Source organism: Rutilus rutilus (genome assembly GCF_951802725.1).
Source record: "Rutilus rutilus genome assembly, chromosome: 11".
In the NCBI taxonomy this organism is placed as follows: domain Eukaryota; kingdom Metazoa; phylum Chordata; class Actinopteri; order Cypriniformes; family Leuciscidae; genus Rutilus; species Rutilus rutilus.
In genome coordinates, this window is record NC_140216.1 from 40785758 (window position 1) to 40792493 (window position 6736).

Sequence of the window (6736 nt, forward strand, 5' to 3'; positions counted from 1 at the left end):
TTGGGTACCAAAGTTAAAACAACATTATGACTCCTTTAATAAAACAAATGGAAGTGATTTGAACATTGCAAAGAACCAACAGGAAAATAAATGTGTGCCTGTACTAGCAGCGTACTTGTAGTAAATTATTACAAACTTCAGCATATTCTGAATCTAGCATTTAATAATAGACTTCTAACCAACATCCTCCTGTTATTTCCAATAAGCAATATAATCCTTCAGACAAAAAAAAAACATTTTGCTGTAGCAAAATCACATACAGTTTTTGTTCAAAAATATAGAATGATGTACCAGCAGCTCTCATATAATGCTTGTGGACTTGCATATTCTGCATAATTAGTAACATACAAAGCCTCTCTTATTCACAACTAAATAATAAAGAGTTATGACTTGAAATGTTTGCTGTATACCACAATCAAAAACAGCTTATACAAAAAAAGTGAATGAACATCTGCAGAGAGCACAGTCAAAATGTAACTTTTTGTGACTGGCATTGCACATATTGCAGGGCAGTACAACGGACGTATAACAGATCGGCTTACAGTATATTGATGTGAAAACTAAATAGGCTACTGAAAGCAGCTTTCATACAAAAAATACTAAATAGGTAACAATGAAATTGCCAATTTTCCATACGCTAGCTTTTAACGAAGAGGGTGCCGTTCGAATTTGGCGCTCAGCCATCATGCGTCTGTTATGTGCGCGCACTACACCCGCTAGAGTTCCGCCTTTTGTGTTCCGTCAATATTAAGTTTTTTTAGAGATTTGATTTTTTGACATTTGTGAATCGATTCAGAATCGTCCACGTCCGCATCGCGATGCATGTAAGAATCGATTTTTTTTCTCCCACCCATATTTCAGATGTGTGTTCTTTTCAGTAATGATTTGTTATACACGGATTCAGACACTGACGGGCAGACCAATTGCTTTAACTATTCATTATAATGAATCGGCTCAAAGGAGTCATTAGGTCGCGAATCGGACTTTAGCGGACGTGTTGTGTGGGAATCCTGGCTGTTAGGACATCACGACCTGGCATGTTAGGCATCTTTTTTTTTTATTTTTTTTTTATTTAAAGTTATGTCAGCTGCATGTGCGGAATGCTTGTCACAAGTTGTAAAAGAAGATAAGCAACTTTTTTTTGACTGCAATTCACACACAGAGCTAATTCAGCAAAAATATTCTCCGAATGCACCACGTGAAACATGGATTTGGTCTTCCGACCTTTAGGATCAGTTGATTTTGATGCGAGGGAGAGAGCAAAGACAGAACTGAAGACGGAGAGTGCCCGCGCGGGGGTGGGGCACTGTGATCGTTCTCTCCGTCACTCCGTCAGTATAGCCTGCTTCACTCACAAAACCCAATTACAGATCAAATAAGGCTTTGGCGGGACAAAAAATCGTTATGGCGGCCGCCAAAATTTTTTCAATATAGGAAAAACCCTGCACAAGTTTAAATGAAGTAGTAATTAGTAATTTCATCTCTATACGTTGTTCTGATGCAGAGAATATAGGTCTTGTAAAACGGTTGCTAGGGTACTCTAGTTTGGTTGCTATGGAGTTGCTGGGAGCTTTAAATTTAGGAAGATTAAAGTAGTTTAAAGGGATTTAGCACTTAACTAATCACTTTGTATCGTTGTAGTGATCTCTATATCTGCAGCGACTCTCAGACGACTTCTGTTGAGATTGTGCGTAACAAGAAGTTTTCTTCCGGCTGTATTGCTGGTTTCTGCAGATATTAGTGGGTTAGTTGTGGAGAATACTGATGAAACCAGGCGATCTCATATCTGTGGGTCATGTTGCAGTTCAGACTGATCCTGTCCTTCAGCTCGACTCTGAACAGAGTTTCTTCATCTTCAGGAACATCTGGAGGAACATCCTGATCTACATTCTGTGAGTGAGATCCCCCTATGGGCGGGTTGAAGACATGCGGGACAGCTCCTCCTACTGGCTGGAGTCTCTCGTCTCAGGGGGATATTAGGGAGAGAAGCACAGAAATGTGAAAATACTACAGGTTTTCTACTGATACAAAACTTAATGCTAAATGCTGAAGTATCCCTTTAAGTCGACATGTGCAATAAACATCTGGATGTACTTTTGCCACGGTTAAATAAATGTTCAGTGATATCTTACAAAGATTTGTACAACGGCTTCGAACGCGGCTCAACCAATCAGAATCAAGGACTGGAACTACCCGTTTTATATAATAAGACATGAAAATCCATCAAGCGTTGTTCTTCTGTTTAGATCCTCATACGGCTCCGCATGATGTAAACTATTCACCAGGGTGGGAATTATACCGTGGCCATGGCCGCCGTTGCCCTACACTTTGGCCTTCATGCCCCGTGAAAAAAAAATCATCGTACGGCCACAGTGGCCTGTTTGCCCTGGCCCTGTCCAAGTTCCACCCAAGTAGTCTCTGAACTTAAATTAGTTTGTGGATTCGCGCAGGTGCAGTGTCATAATCACATCGATGATCTCACGCATCAAAACAGCAGTGCAAGAAGCATGTAACGTCAGCACCAACAGAAGAACGACACTCTGTTGTCGAAACTGGGGCATAGATATATACACTAGATTTCGCCTTGGCTACGGCATTCGTTCATGAACTGCCGTAGCCAAGGCGAAATCTATATGTCTATCTATGCACCAGTCTACGCACACGTCACACAGCAGGAAGCGCGGGCGCCCTCAGATCACTTGGACGTCGCTGTGACAAGAGGTAAAAACGATATAAATACTGTTCGTTTTCTCACACAAACCGCTTGTTTCGTGTCTTAGGCCGTCAATGTGTACTTACGATGGGGAATTGTTTAATTTGGACGATGGGGAATTGTTTTAATTTGGACTCTGTGGATGGCTGCTCTTTGAGACCGTGACCATAGACCTGCATTATATGACTGACAGACAAGAACGGTTTGACCTAAAAATATCAAAATCTATTTGCTAGTAGATAAGTGCCCTTTTCAGAAAAGGGCCCTATGCAAGGTTCCAGAGGTAACGGCGTCGGCGCACTGAAGCGTTTTTTTTTTTTTTTATAGTTCAGTTACTATAAGATTTAATGTTATTACCTTGACAAACTATAACTTACATCATTAAAAAGATATAAGACTCACGTTTCAGTATTTGACCACTATTGTATTCTGAGAAATTTATATTGACAGTTATGTCTTAATTTGTGTCAGGAGTTATGAAATGCAAAAATGAGTCGATACCTTTAATATGAATTATGAGCGTCAGACGCTCCCATTCATAAAAAACTCCCGTGCTGTCGTCATGAAAGCGATTCACAAAACAACGTCCCTCACGTCTTTTAGCTCAAAAGTGTGCAGATTTGGAGAAATATTGATATATTCTCAGTTTACATCAGATTTCTATTGACAGGAATAATATTTTATTGAATTTATAGCCAAATGCGTCGATGTAATCATTATGAGCGCTGTATACTGATGTGCTGTGTTTTCAATTCATACCAGCAGCCTGAGGGCGCTCTACTGAACATTATAGTCCATATTTGAAACACATGAAGAAGAGCGTTCGACAATGCAGGAAATTATTAATTTATTTGGCATTTGTGTTGTTTCTGAATGCTTTTATTGGCATTTGTGTTGTTTCTGAATGCTTTATTGGCATTTGTGTTGTTTCTATTGTTGTGTGAGGGTGTATACCTTCTGGATGTAATGGTGCTCTCTCTCTCTCATTAAAAAATGTTTTTTTTTTTATATTAAAAAAGTCATAATCCATGTCTTATTCCAAATTAGGATGTTATGGTATCAATCTGAATGGGAAAACCATCGAATTGTACGATGGCCTTTGTGCCCTGTCATATGGCCTTGGTGCCCCTAAAAAAAAGAAAAGGTGGAGGCCAAATGGCCTTGCCCCTAAAATTACATAATTCCCACCCTGCTATTCACACATCCTCTTCATGTTTCATTGTATATTTTACTAAACAAAACAAAAATTTCTAAACAGCAAAATATTAAAATATATATTTTCATACAAAAATACATACCAGCAAAAGTGTTTCTTACTAAAGTTTAATTTTGGTTTTTCACAACACATACTTGCAGATTCACAAAGAACAGCGCAGACAACCTATTAAACACACAAAAGCAACATATACATATATATTTTACATAGAAAACTGTGCAAAATATACATATGCACACACACACACACACACACACACACACACACACACACACACTGTTTGTCTTACACAGTTTGACACACACTCATTCTCAATCTTCAGCTGACGGATTAAATAGAAACAATAATTCCTACATCATGTATGAGATATTTAAGGCTGCTTTACATTAATAGTAAGTGCAGATTCAGTGTCACACAGACTCCTGAGGTATGGACTGCAGCACTAATGTTCATACGCACTGAAAACTAAATATATATTGCAGAAATATGTTGACAGGTTCCTCTGAAGGAAACGGTGTTGTTTTGAAGGAGAAAAAAGCATATATTGCTGGACTCGTCGAGAACAACCAACATGACCAATGACCGAGTCCAACACGAGTCCTGAGACGATAGAGAAGCGTCTAGAACTGGAGAACTACAGCAGTTTAATGATGATCCACAGATCCTCAGCAGAAATCACCGTCATTGACCCTCAACACTTCTGGATCCCTGAACTCAGTTTTTTTTCCCCTTCAATTAATCTCTGTGGAGACGTCTGAATATCACAAAATCAGTCCGAACCATCAGAACCATAATCACAAACACTCCAACCGGCAGCATCAGCATCCAGTGATCTACAGGTTAAGGAGAAAGTGGGAAGAGAGTTTTTCTAAATGTTGAATTCCCAGTGTAAGAACTCCTGTAAAACTCTCATGCCTCATGTTTTACTCACTTCGATGTTCAGTGTCGTCAGTGTTGTCTTCATCTGTGTCGATCAGATTTCCCTTCCAGTCTAGAACAGATTCTGTTCAGAATATTGAAAGGTTAGTCGTGCAGTTTAGGATTAATTTACTGATTAAACATAATATCTCTCCTCTTCCACTGATCTTCTCTCACCTGTGACTGAGACTGTGATCAAGGTTTCTCCTTCATAATCCAGAACTCTGTATGTTCCAGTGTCGGTGACTAAACTAAATTTGACTGGTTTGTGTGAGATTGTTTTCCACTACTCATTCAGTGTTTTGATGTTGCATTCCTTAGTCTCCCTCGATGTAAGAGGTTTGTAACAGTTGGTTTAGTCAATCTTTAGAGTAAACTCAACTTAAATATTTAAGGTTAATTTTAGTAATTCAGTTTGAATTCGGGTAACAAAGCTAACTTAGTCTTAAACAACTATATCATTGCTTAAATGGTTTAAGTTAATAAAACTCAGAGTAATAAAGTTACATAAGACTAAGCAAAACCTATTGGCACAAAATAATGACAGAACAGGAGGGTATTCTTAAGTATCTATCGAAATACAACATTCACTTCACAAAATGTTCAACTTAAAGCATAAAACTAAATCAGAATAGTTGACGTGTGTTTCAGACGCGATCACGCGGAGGCGTTCCCAAAGCATCATCCACACAACGCGAGTTTCCTCGAAAGGGAACACATTATAGTGAGACGAAGAGATCGCTCAAACCTCCTCACATCGCTATAATTGCATAATTTCGTGGAAAATGAATAGAAATGCTCTGAAATGTGACGTAAACATGATATTTTGTCAATTTTTCTTCATTCCATGATATATACACAATGCCAATCTCCATGCATGCTTCGACTCCCAGACCCCGTGACACATCAATACTTGTAAACATCACCAACTAGTGTGAGATCACCCAAATATTTCTCACGCAATCTACCCAATTCACTACGACAAGACTGTGGTCGCGACTGAACTGACTTTGAACTGATTTTTTTGTGCACAGACTGTGCACTGATTGATCTTTGGATTACAGGTTCCTTATATTCATTACACCCACATTATCTATATTCCCATATTATCAGTTTGTGTTTCTGTGTGGACATTTTATGGACTGAGTTGATAGTGAAGGGACTCTTTGGAGCTGTTGTTTGGTGATTGTGGCGTAGACCTATTGTTGATTTCTGGTGTGAAAAAAAAAAAAGCAAAAAAAATTGGTATGCATTTGTTCTGAACTGTTGTTTGGCAAATATACTTGGATGTCGTTCCCCTTATTTTTTGTGTTTCATTTTGTCTTTCATTTGAAGTGTTACAACGGAAAGCTGGAAATTTCCATCAATGGCGGGGAAAAAGTTAATAGAGTCATGAACAAAATATTACAATAATAGATTACCACAAATTAAAGAGTTAAAAGTACTGTGAGTTGCTATAAGTTATAGAATAGAACAGAGATAATAGAATTGAGACAAGCATTAATATAGTTAATTTGACAGATAAACCTCACATAGAAAGATCTAGTTAGTTCTTTCAGTCTCTCCATCCAGACATTAATGCTGTACCTCAGATTAGCTGATTTCACTGGTTTGTCCAGACCGGTCACTCTTCATGGACACACAGCTGGACTCTGAGTTTCATCTCTGACTGCTGAATCAACTTATAATAGAATACAGTAAATCATTCATATACAAGATTTAATGTGGAGTTGGCAATAGATTAAAGACAGCATATGGAATGTATATTCTGCAATTCTAAATGAAAACATGATTAACCATTTTATTACTGAAAGGTCTCCATAGATTATGAATTCAAATTTAAAAAATAGATTTTCATTAAACATTTAAAAGTGGCGATTCATCATTGC

At 38.1% G+C, this 6736-nt stretch overlaps 1 protein-coding gene across 1 annotated transcript in view; it reads right to left on the minus strand.

The window, feature by feature from the left end:
• Window positions 1-6736, minus strand: part of LOC311300339 (uncharacterized protein) — a 171029-nt gene that overhangs the window by 102579 nt on the left and 61714 nt on the right. The window lies entirely within an intron of this gene.